At 50.1% G+C, this 14108-nt stretch overlaps 5 non-coding genes across 5 annotated transcripts; all 5 read right to left on the bottom strand.

The window, feature by feature from the left end:
- Positions 1 to 879: 879 nt before the first annotated feature.
- On the bottom strand, positions 880 to 1070 carry LOC142687314 (U2 spliceosomal RNA). The gene has a single exon (XR_012856552.1). It is a non-coding gene; the product is annotated as a U2 spliceosomal RNA (small nuclear RNA).
- A 1288-nt stretch (positions 1071 to 2358) lies between these two features.
- Positions 2359 to 2549, bottom strand: LOC142687312 (U2 spliceosomal RNA). Its single transcript, XR_012856550.1, has one exon. It is a non-coding gene; the product is annotated as a U2 spliceosomal RNA (small nuclear RNA).
- Positions 2550 to 10189: 7640 nt separating this feature from the next.
- Positions 10190 to 10380, bottom strand: LOC142687303 (U2 spliceosomal RNA). The gene has a single exon (XR_012856542.1). It is a non-coding gene; the product is annotated as a U2 spliceosomal RNA (small nuclear RNA).
- A 1288-nt stretch (positions 10381 to 11668) lies between these two features.
- LOC142687290 (U2 spliceosomal RNA) lies at positions 11669 to 11859 on the bottom strand. Its single transcript, XR_012856531.1, has one exon. It is a non-coding gene; the product is annotated as a U2 spliceosomal RNA (small nuclear RNA).
- A 1284-nt stretch (positions 11860 to 13143) lies between these two features.
- Positions 13144 to 13334, bottom strand: LOC142687278 (U2 spliceosomal RNA). Its single transcript, XR_012856520.1, has one exon. It is a non-coding gene; the product is annotated as a U2 spliceosomal RNA (small nuclear RNA).
- Positions 13335 to 14108: the final 774 nt, after the last annotated feature.

Here is a 14108-nt window from a genome sequence, read left to right as displayed (position 1 = left end):
GGCCCCATTATGATGTCAGAAAGCTGGCTCTGGAATCCTGAGGGCTCCACTATGACACGTGCAAAGTTCCGTCTGAACTTTATATAAGACGGTGAGGCTCAGTCAGTCACTCAGTGTTGCCTGAGAGGGCAACACTGCAACAGCCGGCCGCCAGGCTGTCTTTTTTTTGCACAGCTAGTTGCCTCCAGGAGGCCACAAGAGGGAGACAAGGGACTGCAAAATGGAAAATAGGCATCCACCAACTTTACAGACAACTTCTCCTTGCTCCTACAACCTCCATCCTTGCACAGTTTGTTATTCTTCTAGGTAACATAGTAACAAATCCAAATTGCTGCTCTCTTTGTAGGCAAGCAAGGCTTTGTTGCAACTGCAATTCTTACTTCTTCTTGAAATGTAGGGACGACAGTACATTCCATCACATCCATCTAGTGTACACAGGTAGGTCCATTGTGGCGGGCAGGCGAGCGGGCGGGCTGCTTTATTGGCTGTTTGCTGTTCCCCTACTCCACTCCACTATTTGACTGTTGTGCTGCATCAATCAATCAATCAATCAATCAATCAATCAATCAATCAATCAATCAGTGGCTGGCTCAGGTGCAGCTCTTTAACTTACCTAAAAGGGAGGGCGGAGAGAAGACAAGGAAGGTGAATGAGGTGTTCCAATGTGAAATGCCGGAAACACAGAAACACAGACGACACACAACAAGAGGTGGCAATCTATTCATTAATTGCATTTAATCAATGAGCTCATTATCACTCATGCATTGTCCAACAGGTGTTGAAATAATGGGATTAAAAGGGGAGATCCCTTCAGAAAGACAGAAACAATAGCAAAGACAAAAAACACTTTTGGAATCTGCTTTTAGTCAACACATAAGGAAAGGGTGCACCGGTCCTGGAAATACTGCAATACCAGGTCAATGCGTGGAGTGGACAGAGCAAGCTCTATTTCCATCTCCCTGTTCTAAAAATCCATTTAATATATGGTCCCCAGATAGGGGACGTATCAGATATTAAACTGATAAGAACAGATACTACACTTGATCTTAGCCAAAAGGCCGAGAAGCGATAACCCGAACGGGCCGCGCGTTGCCCGAGCCTGCCCGATACTGCTGTTCAGCCCTTGCAGCGATTCAGCCTACTTCTAGGCAATTCCATGGGGCCCTGCAGGCTCACACACTCACAGCTACACGGGAGGTGAATAAAGGCCGGAGAGGAAGCCAGACAGGATTTGCTTCTTTTGCTTGCACCACAATGCAGTGCTGAAAGAGGAGGAATCTACATAAAAACGCCTTCCTGGCAACGCCCAAATGCCCTGCTGCCATGCAGATAAACACTGGCAGCGGCAGCAAGTGCATGCCCACAGCCACCCCTTGTTCCTTCACACCTTGTATCAGCTGTAATCCAGTCCAGTCCAGTGCTGCCTGCTGAGCAGCACTGACCAACACTGCCTGGGCCCAGGCTTTTATCTCTGAGGCCCCATTATGATGTCAGAAAGCTGGCTCTGGAATCCTGAGGGCTCCACTATGACACGTGCAAAGTTCCGTCTGAACTTTATATAAGACGGTGAGGCTCAGTCAGTCACTCAGTGTTGCCTGAGAGGGCAACACTGCAACAGCCGGCCGCCAGGCTGTCTTTTTTTTGCACAGCTAGTTGCCTCCAGGAGGCCACAAGAGGGAGACAAGGGACTGCAAAATGGAAAATAGGCATCCACCAACTTTACAGACAACTTCTCCTTGCTCCTACAACCTCCATCCTTGCACAGTTTGTTATTCTTCTAGGTAACATAGTAACAAATCCAAATTGCTGCTCTCTTTGTAGGCAAGCAAGGCTTTGTTGCAACTGCAATTCTTACTTCTTCTTGAAATGTAGGGACGACAGTACATTCCATCACATCCATCTAGTGTACACAGGTAGGTCCATTGTGGCGGGCAGGCGAGCGGGCGGGCTGCTTTATTGGCTGTTTGCTGTTCCCCTACTCCACTCCACTATTTGACTGTTGTGCTGCATCAATCAATCAATCAATCAATCAATCAATCAATCAATCAATCAATCAATCAGTGGCTGGCTCAGGTGCAGCTCTTTAACTTACCTAAAAGGGAGGGCGGAGAGAAGACAAGGAAGGTGAATGAGGTGTTCCAATGTGAAATGCCGGAAACACAGAAACACAGACGACACACAACAAGAGGTGGCAATCTATTCATTAATTGCATTTAATCAATGAGCTCATTATCACTCATGCATTGTCCAACAGGTGTTGAAATAATGGGATTAAAAGGGGAGATCCCTTCAGAAAGACAGAAACAATAGCAAAGACAAAAAACACTTTTGGAATCTGCTTTTAGTCAACACATAAGGAAAGGGTGCACCGGTCCTGGAAATACTGCAATACCAGGTCAATGCGTGGAGTGGACAGAGCAAGCTCTATTTCCATCTCCCTGTTCTAAAAATCCATTTAATATATGGTCCCCAGATAGGGGACGTATCAGATATTAAACTGATAAGAACAGATACTACACTTGATCTTAGCCAAAAGGCCGAGAAGCGATAACCCGAACGGGCCGCGCGTTGCCCGAGCCTGCCCGATACTGCTGTTCAGCCCTTGCAGCGATTCAGCCTACTTCTAGGCAATTCCATGGGGCCCTGCAGGCTCACACACTCACAGCTACACGGGAGGTGAATAAAGGCCGGAGAGGAAGCCAGACAGGATTTGCTTCTTTTGCTTGCACCACAATGCAGTGCTGAAAGAGGAGGAATCTACATAAAAACGCCTTCCTGGCAACGCCCAAATGCCCTGCTGCCATGCAGATAAACACTGGCAGCGGCAGCAAGTGCATGCCCACAGCCACCCCTTGTTCCTTCACACCTTGGACTGCAAGGACCCATTATCCACTTTACCTGCCCAGGACCTTAACCATCCTTCTTTGAATTAACACACCAACACCTTCTTTATGCAAATGTGGAAGTGGCCACAGCTTTATTATTATTTACAACCATCGGCATGAAGACATATATATATTTATTTATTTTCTCTCCTCCTGAAATGCCGATGCTCCCTGTCTCCATCAGGCATGTAGGGTGCTACCTCCGTCTTCATCTGCCGTACTTTCCGCCAGCTGTGACATCTACGAAAAAACCAGAAAAACGCCAGAACAAGAATATAACCGTAGAAAAATTTTTTTTTTTAAAAACAAAACCAAAACCACCAGGGGAGGGAGGGCGGGTGTTTCTTCCACTGCAGCTTGAAGGTAAGAGGGCTTCCTGCTCCAAACCTCTGCCCTATATCTTCTTAACCACGCCCCTCTTACCCCTTGTTGACCAATCCTGATCCTGGGCATTATTTTAAACCGTTCCATCCTTTCTTAACCCCTTGCAGTCCCTGACACTCTCCCTAGGCGCTTCAGTGTCTACAAGACTGCAAGGACCCATTATCCACTTTACCTGCCCAGGACCTTAACCATCCTTCTTTGAATTAACACACCAACACCTTCTTTATGCAAATGTGGAAGTGGCCACAGCTTTATTATTATTTACAACCATCGGCATGAAGACATATATATATTTATTTATTTTCTCTCCTCCTGAAATGCCGATGCTCCCTGTCTCCATCAGGCATGTAGGGTGCTACCTCCGTCTTCATCTGCCGTACTTTCCGCCAAGAAGGGGGAACTGAGAAACCTACTCAGTCCCCCGACCACCCCCACCAAGCAACGCCAACCCTCTCTCGGCACCATCCAAGAGATCCAGTAAAAAGATATCGAGCCCGATATCATTCAGATGCACTCCATCCGGCGCCAGCAGATCTGCATTATCCCCCTCCAGGGATTGGTGTCGCAACCCGATCCCCCCTATAGAGCGAATGAACCGCGACACCCGCACATTAATTAACCTGCGCACTCTCTCCAACGCTGCCATATTCCTCGCTCCTCGCCACACCGTGCGCGCCACTATTTCGGACCAAACTATCACGCAACGGGCGAACAGATCCCGAAAACGCGCCAAATCAGTTCGTATGATTGACAATAACTCCGCCATTTTCACTTGGCCGATATAATTTCCACCCGCATGGATGATTAGGACAACAGGTCCGTACGTGTGCCTTGTAACTGCCACTACTTCTGGCAGTAACTGCACCCACCGTAATCCCCGGACACCTCTCCAATGGACGTCGGCCTGTGCGAGGCCCAAATTCGGACCTAATGGCCTTCGACCCGCTCGAACCGCTGCCCAGTGCACATACGAATGCCCCAAGATCCACACTTGGGGGCGCCGCAACCCTAACAAAGAAATTAAGCTACATTCCGGTCAAATGAAAATTACCGGCAGGGTTAACATAACACTCCATGTAACAGGAAGGAAAACAGGGGGGGGGGGGAAGGGGAGGGGGCGACACTTTCTTATGAAAACTTCCAGCTTACACCATCTTTAAAACCAGATCAGGTCGCACATATGACTTATAGCTATTAGAGCGCCATCTACCCAGACTCATGATAGCCGCTGAATCCAAACCCAAGGCATCCGCCTCAGTTGCCGCACCTATCCTAAATGAATGTGTACCAAAATCGCCCGGCGGCAAACCTAGATACCTCAAGCCGGCCTTAAAAATCGCCTCAAATTGAAAACGCGACATCGCGGATCCATCCTGATGGATCAAGAATTGAGTCCCGGGCACTCGGACCAACACGAATTCCTGGACCCATTTTACCGGGCAATACTGCCCCCCAATCCTCCCAATCGACAGCCAAGCCCCCTTTCCTACCACATCAGTCTTTGACCTCCGCACACAGACCCTGAGAGAATCTCCCAACGTTACTACATCCGATCCGAGAAGACCACCGCTCGCACTTACTCTGTGCGGAACCAGCTCACTAACCCGTAACGCGGCAAAGAAAGCCAACGAAAACGCCGCGCCGAACAAGGACACTTCATATTCATCCCGACACACAAAACATAAAACGGCTAGAAGCCGACCCAAAAGTGAAAAAGATACTGGCCGCCTCGTGTCCCTTGAACACGCCTCTTTTTTCCACCCTTTTAAAGACTGCCGAACTACAAATTCTTTTGTAACATCTCTGCATCCCCACAATTTTAACATAAAGGCCACTCCTGCTAAAAACTTGCTCGCCGTGGCCGCACTACCCCCTTCCTGACGTATTTGTACCAAACTTGCTAACGTGACGTCCAGGTGACACCCCTCCTGTGATGGGAAGTCATTCCCCGCAATCTCCAACCACCGATCCCACGCTCTGCAATGACTCTTCCAAGTCGCCGGTACCACCGAACCCCTCAACAGTCTCATAAGTTGTCCTCGACCAGGGCCCATAAGTGAAGGGGGGGGGGACACCCCTTCTGCCAAAGCTGCCGGGTGCAATTCCCGAAACCGGGACATCTGTGAACGAGACAAAGCATCAGCCATCACATTACTGACACCCGGAACATGTTTTGCACGAAACCACACATTCAAACGCAAACACTTCAAAACCAACCGTCTTAATAAAGCTAATACCGGCAACGAACTAGACGACAACCCGTTCACCGCATGCACCACCGCCATGTTGTCTGTCCAAAATACAATCCTCTTGTTCACCATCACGCTACCCCATAACTCTATTGCAACTATAATAGGAAACAATTCCAATAGCGTTAAATTACGTAAGACTCCCAAATCACTCCAATGCAAGGGCCAAGGGGATCTACACCAACTTCGGCCCAAAATTGCTCCAAAACCATCACTTCCGGCTGCATCCGTAAATAATTCCAAATCTACATTAGACAACTCAGCGTCCTGACACACCGACCTCCCGTTAAACGAACTCAAAAAGGAATGCCAGACAAACAAATCCTTCCTCATACAAGAGGTTACCCGGATAAAATGATTTGGCTTCGAGATACCTCTAGTGGCTAAAGACAAACGCCTAGAAAAAACACGACCCATTGGAATTATACGACAAGCAAACACCAGCAATCCCATTAACGACTGTAACTGTTTTAACGTCACTTTTTTCGACCCCATGACCTGGTCAACCTGCGTCACTAGCCTTGCCAATTTATCATCCGGCAACCGAAAAATCATCCGCTCGCTATCTATTTCGATACCCAAAAATGACAAAACCGTTACAGGACCTTCCGTCTTATCCTCGGAAATAGGTACCCCGAAACGCGACATCACCTGTCGAAACACTCTCAGCAACGTGCTGCACAACCCCGACCCCCCCGGGCCCACAAAAAGAAAATCATCCAGATAATGAATGACCGAGTCACAACCAGACTCCAAACGAACTACCCACTCTAAAAATGACGCAAACATCTCAAAGTAACTGCATGATATTGAACAACCCATAGGAAGGCACATATCCACGTAAAACCCTTTGTCTAAACAACAACCCAGCAGGTGAAAACACTCCGGATGAACCGGCAGCAAACGAAAGGCCGCTTCAATATCAGATTTGGCTAACAACGCCCCTTGTCCAGCCGCCTGTACCAACCTTACTGCAACATCAAAAGACGTATACGAAACCGCCGCCTCCGCCCTAGAAATACCGTCATTAACAGAACCACCGCGAGGAAAAGAAAGGTGATGAATCAGCCTAAACTTTCCTCGTTCCTTCTTTGGAACTAAACCAAGGGGGGAAACTCGCAGATTCGTATACGGCGGCTCGCTGAATGGACCTGCCATTCTTCCTAATTCCACTTCTTTAGCTAATTTTAGCCGCGCAATGCCCACATTCTCATTGATCGACTTCAAATTGTCAGCCAATGACAATGTCGCAGAATATTCAAAAGGAATCTCAAAACCAAACGAAAACCCGTTAGTGAGCACCTCTGCTTCCCGCCTCCTGTGGTACCGCTCTAACCATGGGCCCATCTCGAGCACGTTCACCGGCGTTCTCCGCTGCGCCGGAAGGAGGTGCCTTGACCGGCTGCTTACCTCTCCGGAAACACCGGAGCGCCGAATGAGCGCCCCCACAGATGGAGCATTCATGTCGAAATTTGCACGTGGCAAAGAAACGACAGTGGCCCTCATTGTAGAGCCAACAGGCACCTGTGGGCCTAGCGGCCGCAACTCCAGGGGCGGGGCCCGGCGCTGCGGCCGCACTGGGAAAGGGGCGTTGTTGCCTACTCCCTTGCGCTAAAATAAGCTGCAACCACACGTCCGTTGCCTTCGTCGCCCAACTAATCTCAGGCGACAAAGCCAAACGTCGCCGAAATTCTTCATCATATCGCCACCAGGCCGCACCACCGTGCAGCCTGTGGGCGCTGAAAATTGTGTCAAAATAGACAAACAACTCGGCCCCTTTTCCAGGGTAGCGTTGGCAAATAACATGAGCCAGTGTAGCGTAACACTGTACCCAGTTGCCAAATGTTTTTGCTACTTTTGCTTTCCTATCCGAACCTCTCTCAAAGCCCCGCTCCTTGTCGACAGTCACCTGCTCCACCGAGACCAAGGACCAAATATCCACAAATTCATTCCTCCAAATCTTGTCCTTGACCTCAGCTGACAAATGAGTCCCGAGAGGAGCGACTCCACAAAACAATGAATCTCTAAACGTCAAACTAGCTAAAGCATTCTCTTTCTCAGACGGGGGCATAGCTCCCTCTGGTGGCACAGAGGGACACGACGTTCCCTCATTCACTTTCAACCCAGCCACCACGGCTTTTAAAACAGAAATCAAATCCGCACCCGCTGCATTAGGTTTATTAAGCCATGCGTCACCGCAGGCCGACTCACCGCTCCCAGAGGTCCCACCGACTCCAGAGGGTCCTTCAGCCACTTGCCGCGGCACTGGAACCACGGCCTGCACCTCCTCCACCGGCCCGGCGGGAGGTACAACCTGGGACAGCTGCTCCTGATCCACCGACAAGCGCTGCACCTCCCGGCGTCGACTGCGTCTCTGCGGCCGTGAGGATCTCCTCGACGACCTCCTCCATGATCCGGATGATGCGGACGTCGTCGCAGACGAGGAGGAGAAACCATCGCTGGAAGACGAGGAATACCGTCGACCACGCCTCTTCCCGTCACCTGACCTGCGACGTCCATGATGGCCGTGCCGGCGATGTCCACCAGCCCGGCGTTTCCTCCCTCGCCTGGAACGCTCCCTTCTTGGACCTGCAGGAGAGAAAGATGACAAGGCAGGAGAAGGGCAAATAGCATCCAAAACACCCTCACTCCTATCTTTCCTAGCACACTCCCCCCCTGCCCCTGACCCGTGCTGACAGGGGCCCGGGGGGGACCGGAGTGGAGAAGCGACAGGCACCGCAGAAGCCCCCGCCCCCTGGCTGGGCTGCTTGCTCACCGTCCGCCTCCCCGCACCCGCCGCCATCTTCTTTTTTCGTGCGCCGCCATCTTGTGTCCTGGCTGCACTGCGCCTGCCAGGACGTCCCGCCCCTGTTCCCCCCGCCGCCAATTCTGGCTGCGTAGAGAACAGCACGGGGAAAGATGGCGCCGACCCCGGCTGCACACAGGCCCCAGAAGCAAGTCCCAGCTCCTGTGAACATGCCGCATGGTAAGCGACCATGTCGGACCAGTCGCCTGAGTCCGCCATATTCACCCCACTGTCACGATAGTCGGCCGCTGCCTCCGCGCCCGCATCAGCAGCTCGAGGCGGGTTGTACCGTGCCCGTGCCGGTTTAACAGCCGCCCTCTTACCGCCATGGGGAAGGACGCCAGCGCGACGAGTGGACGGGGGGGAGGGGGGCACTATGTCGACCGACGAAGCACCCGTCGACATAGGCCTAGGGGACCTGCTGGGACCACCGCATGACTGTGCAGCAGTCACAGCACCCCTCATAGCAACAGGGCTAGGGCTTAGTCTAACCGGAGGGCGTGTAACGCGCTGCGGCCTACCTCGGGTAGCCGCTCCCGACTGTTCCGTGCCCCGATCAGCTCCTCGCCTCTCTCCTTCCTCCAACAGGGATTCCAGCCAGGCAGGCCCCTCTGCCGCTACCCGCTGTGCCACCTTCCGCAACAGTTCTTCTGCCATCTTCTTAACGACCACGCTCTGAATCTCCACAGCAGCAGCAAAGGTGTTTCTTCCACTGCAGCTTGAAGGTAAGAGGGCTTCCTGCTCCAAACCTCTGCCCTATATCTTCTTAACCACGCCCCTCTTACCCCTTGTTGACCAATCCTGATCCTGGGCATTATTTTAAACCGTTCCATCCTTTCTTAACCCCTTGCAGTCCCTGACACTCTCCCTAGGCGCTTCAGTGTCTACAATATCAGCTGTAATCCAGTCCAGTCCAGTGCTGCCTGCTGAGCAGCACTGACCAACACTGCCTGGGCCCAGGCTTTTATCTCTGAGGCCCCATTATGATGTCAGAAAGCTGGCTCTGGAATCCTGAGGGCTCCACTATGACACGTGCAAAGTTCCGTCTGAACTTTATATAAGACGGTGAGGCTCAGTCAGTCACTCAGTGTTGCCTGAGAGGGCAACACTGCAACAGCCGGCCGCCAGGCTGTCTTTTTTTTGCACAGCTAGTTGCCTCCAGGAGGCCACAAGAGGGAGACAAGGGACTGCAAAATGGAAAATAGGCATCCACCAACTTTACAGACAACTTCTCCTTGCTCCTACAACCTCCATCCTTGCACAGTTTGTTATTCTTCTAGGTAACATAGTAACAAATCCAAATTGCTGCTCTCTTTGTAGGCAAGCAAGGCTTTGTTGCAACTGCAATTCTTACTTCTTCTTGAAATGTAGGGACGACAGTACATTCCATCACATCCATCTAGTGTACACAGGTAGGTCCATTGTGGCGGGCAGGCGAGCGGGCGGGCTGCTTTATTGGCTGTTTGCTGTTCCCCTACTCCACTCCACTATTTGACTGTTGTGCTGCATCAATCAATCAATCAATCAATCAATCAATCAATCAATCAATCAATCAATCAATCAATCAGTGGCTGGCTCAGGTGCAGCTCTTTAACTTACCTAAAAGGGAGGGCGGAGAGAAGACAAGGAAGGTGAATGAGGTGTTCCAATGTGAAATGCCGGAAACACAGAAACACAGACGACACACAACAAGAGGTGGCAATCTATTCATTAATTGCATTTAATCAATGAGCTCATTATCACTCATGCATTGTCCAACAGGTGTTGAAATAATGGGATTAAAAGGGGAGATCCCTTCAGAAAGACAGAAACAATAGCAAAGACAAAAAACACTTTTGGAATCTGCTTTTAGTCAACACATAAGGAAAGGGTGCACCGGTCCTGGAAATACTGCAATACCAGGTCAATGCGTGGAGTGGACAGAGCAAGCTCTATTTCCATCTCCCTGTTCTAAAAATCCATTTAATATATGGTCCCCAGATAGGGGACGTATCAGATATTAAACTGATAAGAACAGATACTACACTTGATCTTAGCCAAAAGGCCGAGAAGCGATAACCCGAACGGGCCGCGCGTTGCCCGAGCCTGCCCGATACTGCTGTTCAGCCCTTGCAGCGATTCAGCCTACTTCTAGGCAATTCCATGGGGCCCTGCAGGCTCACACACTCACAGCTACACGGGAGGTGAATAAAGGCCGGAGAGGAAGCCAGACAGGATTTGCTTCTTTTGCTTGCACCACAATGCAGTGCTGAAAGAGGAGGAATCTACATAAAAACGCCTTCCTGGCAACGCCCAAATGCCCTGCTGCCATGCAGATAAACACTGGCAGCGGCAGCAAGTGCATGCCCACAGCCACCCCTTGTTCCTTCACACCTTGTATCAGCTGTAATCCAGTCCAGTCCAGTGCTGCCTGCTGAGCAGCACTGACCAACACTGCCTGGGCCCAGGCTTTTATCTCTGAGGCCCCATTATGATGTCAGAAAGCTGGCTCTGGAATCCTGAGGGCTCCACTATGACACGTGCAAAGTTCCGTCTGAACTTTATATAAGACGGTGAGGCTCAGTCAGTCACTCAGTGTTGCCTGAGAGGGCAACACTGCAACAGCCGGCCGCCAGGCTGTCTTTTTTTTGCACAGCTAGTTGCCTCCAGGAGGCCACAAGAGGGAGACAAGGGACTGCAAAATGGAAAATAGGCATCCACCAACTTTACAGACAACTTCTCCTTGCTCCTACAACCTCCATCCTTGCACAGTTTGTTATTCTTCTAGGTAACATAGTAACAAATCCAAATTGCTGCTCTCTTTGTAGGCAAGCAAGGCTTTGTTGCAACTGCAATTCTTACTTCTTCTTGAAATGTAGGGACGACAGTACATTCCATCACATCCATCTAGTGTACACAGGTAGGTCCATTGTGGCGGGCAGGCGAGCGGGCGGGCTGCTTTATTGGCTGTTTGCTGTTCCCCTACTCCACTCCACTATTTGACTGTTGTGCTGCATCAATCAATCAATCAATCAATCAATCAATCAATCAATCAATCAATCAATCAGTGGCTGGCTCAGGTGCAGCTCTTTAACTTACCTAAAAGGGAGGGCGGAGAGAAGACAAGGAAGGTGAATGAGGTGTTCCAATGTGAAATGCCGGAAACACAGAAACACAGACGACACACAACAAGAGGTGGCAATCTATTCATTAATTGCATTTAATCAATGAGCTCATTATCACTCATGCATTGTCCAACAGGTGTTGAAATAATGGGATTAAAAGGGGAGATCCCTTCAGAAAGACAGAAACAATAGCAAAGACAAAAAACACTTTTGGAATCTGCTTTTAGTCAACACATAAGGAAAGGGTGCACCGGTCCTGGAAATACTGCAATACCAGGTCAATGCGTGGAGTGGACAGAGCAAGCTCTATTTCCATCTCCCTGTTCTAAAAATCCATTTAATATATGGTCCCCAGATAGGGGACGTATCAGATATTAAACTGATAAGAACAGATACTACACTTGATCTTAGCCAAAAGGCCGAGAAGCGATAACCCGAACGGGCCGCGCGTTGCCCGAGCCTGCCCGATACTGCTGTTCAGCCCTTGCAGCGATTCAGCCTACTTCTAGGCAATTCCATGGGGCCCTGCAGGCTCACACACTCACAGCTACACGGGAGGTGAATAAAGGCCGGAGAGGAAGCCAGACAGGATTTGCTTCTTTTGCTTGCACCACAATGCAGTGCTGAAAGAGGAGGAATCTACATAAAAACGCCTTCCTGGCAACGCCCAAATGCCCTGCTGCCATGCAGATAAACACTGGCAGCGGCAGCAAGTGCATGCCCACAGCCACCCCTTGTTCCTTCACACCTTGTATCAGCTGTAATCCAGTCCAGTCCAGTGCTGCCTGCTGAGCAGCACTGACCAACACTGCCTGGGCCCAGGCTTTTATCTCTGAGGCCCCATTATGATGTCAGAAAGCTGGCTCTGGAATCCTGAGGGCTCCACTATGACACGTGCAAAGTTCCGTCTGAACTTTATATAAGACGGTGAGGCTCAGTCAGTCACTCAGTGTTGCCTGAGAGGGCAACACTGCAACAGCCGGCCGCCAGGCTGTCTTTTTTTTGCACAGCTAGTTGCCTCCAGGAGGCCACAAGAGGGAGACAAGGGACTGCAAAATGGAAAATAGGCATCCACCAACTTTACAGACAACTTCTCCTTGCTCCTACAACCTCCATCCTTGCACAGTTTGTTATTCTTCTAGGTAACATAGTAACAAATCCAAATTGCTGCTCTCTTTGTAGGCAAGCAAGGCTTTGTTGCAACTGCAATTCTTACTTCTTCTTGAAATGTAGGGACGACAGTACATTCCATCACATCCATCTAGTGTACACAGGTAGGTCCATTGTGGCGGGCAGGCGAGCGGGCGGGCTGCTTTATTGGCTGTTTGCTGTTCCCCTACTCCACTCCACTATTTGACTGTTGTGCTGCATCAATCAATCAATCAATCAATCAATCAATCAATCAATCAATCAATCAGTGGCTGGCTCAGGTGCAGCTCTTTAACTTACCTAAAAGGGAGGGCGGAGAGAAGACAAGGAAGGTGAATGAGGTGTTCCAATGTGAAATGCCGGAAACACAGAAACACAGACGACACACAACAAGAGGTGGCAATCTATTCATTAATTGCATTTAATCAATGAGCTCATTATCACTCATGCATTGTCCAACAGGTGTTGAAATAATGGGATTAAAAGGGGAGATCCCTTCAGAAAGACAGAAACAATAGCAAAGACAAAAAACACTTTTGGAATCTGCTTTTAGTCAACACATAAGGAAAGGGTGCACCGGTCCTGGAAATACTGCAATACCAGGTCAATGCGTGGAGTGGACAGAGCAAGCTCTATTTCCATCTCCCTGTTCTAAAAATCCATTTAATATATGGTCCCCAGATAGGGGACGTATCAGATATTAAACTGATAAGAACAGATACTACACTTGATCTTAGCCAAAAGGCCGAGAAGCGATAACCCGAACGGGCCGCGCGTTGCCCGAGCCTGCCCGATACTGCTGTTCAGCCCTTGCAGCGATTCAGCCTACTTCTAGGCAATTCCATGGGGCCCTGCAGGCTCACACACTCACAGCTACACGGGAGGTGAATAAAGGCCGGAGAGGAAGCCAGACAGGATTTGCTTCTTTTGCTTGCACCACAATGCAGTGCTGAAAGAGGAGGAATCTACATAAAAACGCCTTCCTGGCAACGCCCAAATGCCCTGCTGCCATGCAGATAAACACTGGCAGCGGCAGCAAGTGCATGCCCACAGCCACCCCTTGTTCCTTCACACCTTGTATCAGCTGTAATCCAGTCCAGTCCAGTGCTGCCTGCTGAGCAGCACTGACCAACACTGCCTGGGCCCAGGCTTTTATCTCTGAGGCCCCATTATGATGTCAGAAAGCTGGCTCTGGAATCCTGAGGGCTCCACTATGACACGTGCAAAGTTCCGTCTGAACTTTATATAAGACGGTGAGGCTCAGTCAGTCACTCAGTGTTGCCTGAGAGGGCAACACTGCAACAGCCGGCCGCCAGGCTGTCTTTTTTTTGCACAGCTAGTTGCCTCCAGGAGGCCACAAGAGGGAGACAAGGGACTGCAAAATGGAAAATAGGCATCCACCAACTTTACAGACAACTTCTCCTTGCTCCTACAACCTCCATCCTTGCACAGTTTGTTATTCTTCTAGGTAACATAGTAACAAATCCAAATTGCTGCTCTCTTTGTAGGCAAGCAAGGCTTTGTTGCAACT

The sequence above is a fragment of the Rhinoderma darwinii genome (genome assembly GCF_050947455.1).
Source record: "Rhinoderma darwinii isolate aRhiDar2 chromosome 5 unlocalized genomic scaffold, aRhiDar2.hap1 SUPER_5_unloc_21, whole genome shotgun sequence".
Taxonomy (NCBI): domain Eukaryota; kingdom Metazoa; phylum Chordata; class Amphibia; order Anura; family Rhinodermatidae; genus Rhinoderma; species Rhinoderma darwinii.
This window is presented reverse-complemented; position numbering and strand designations above follow the sequence as displayed.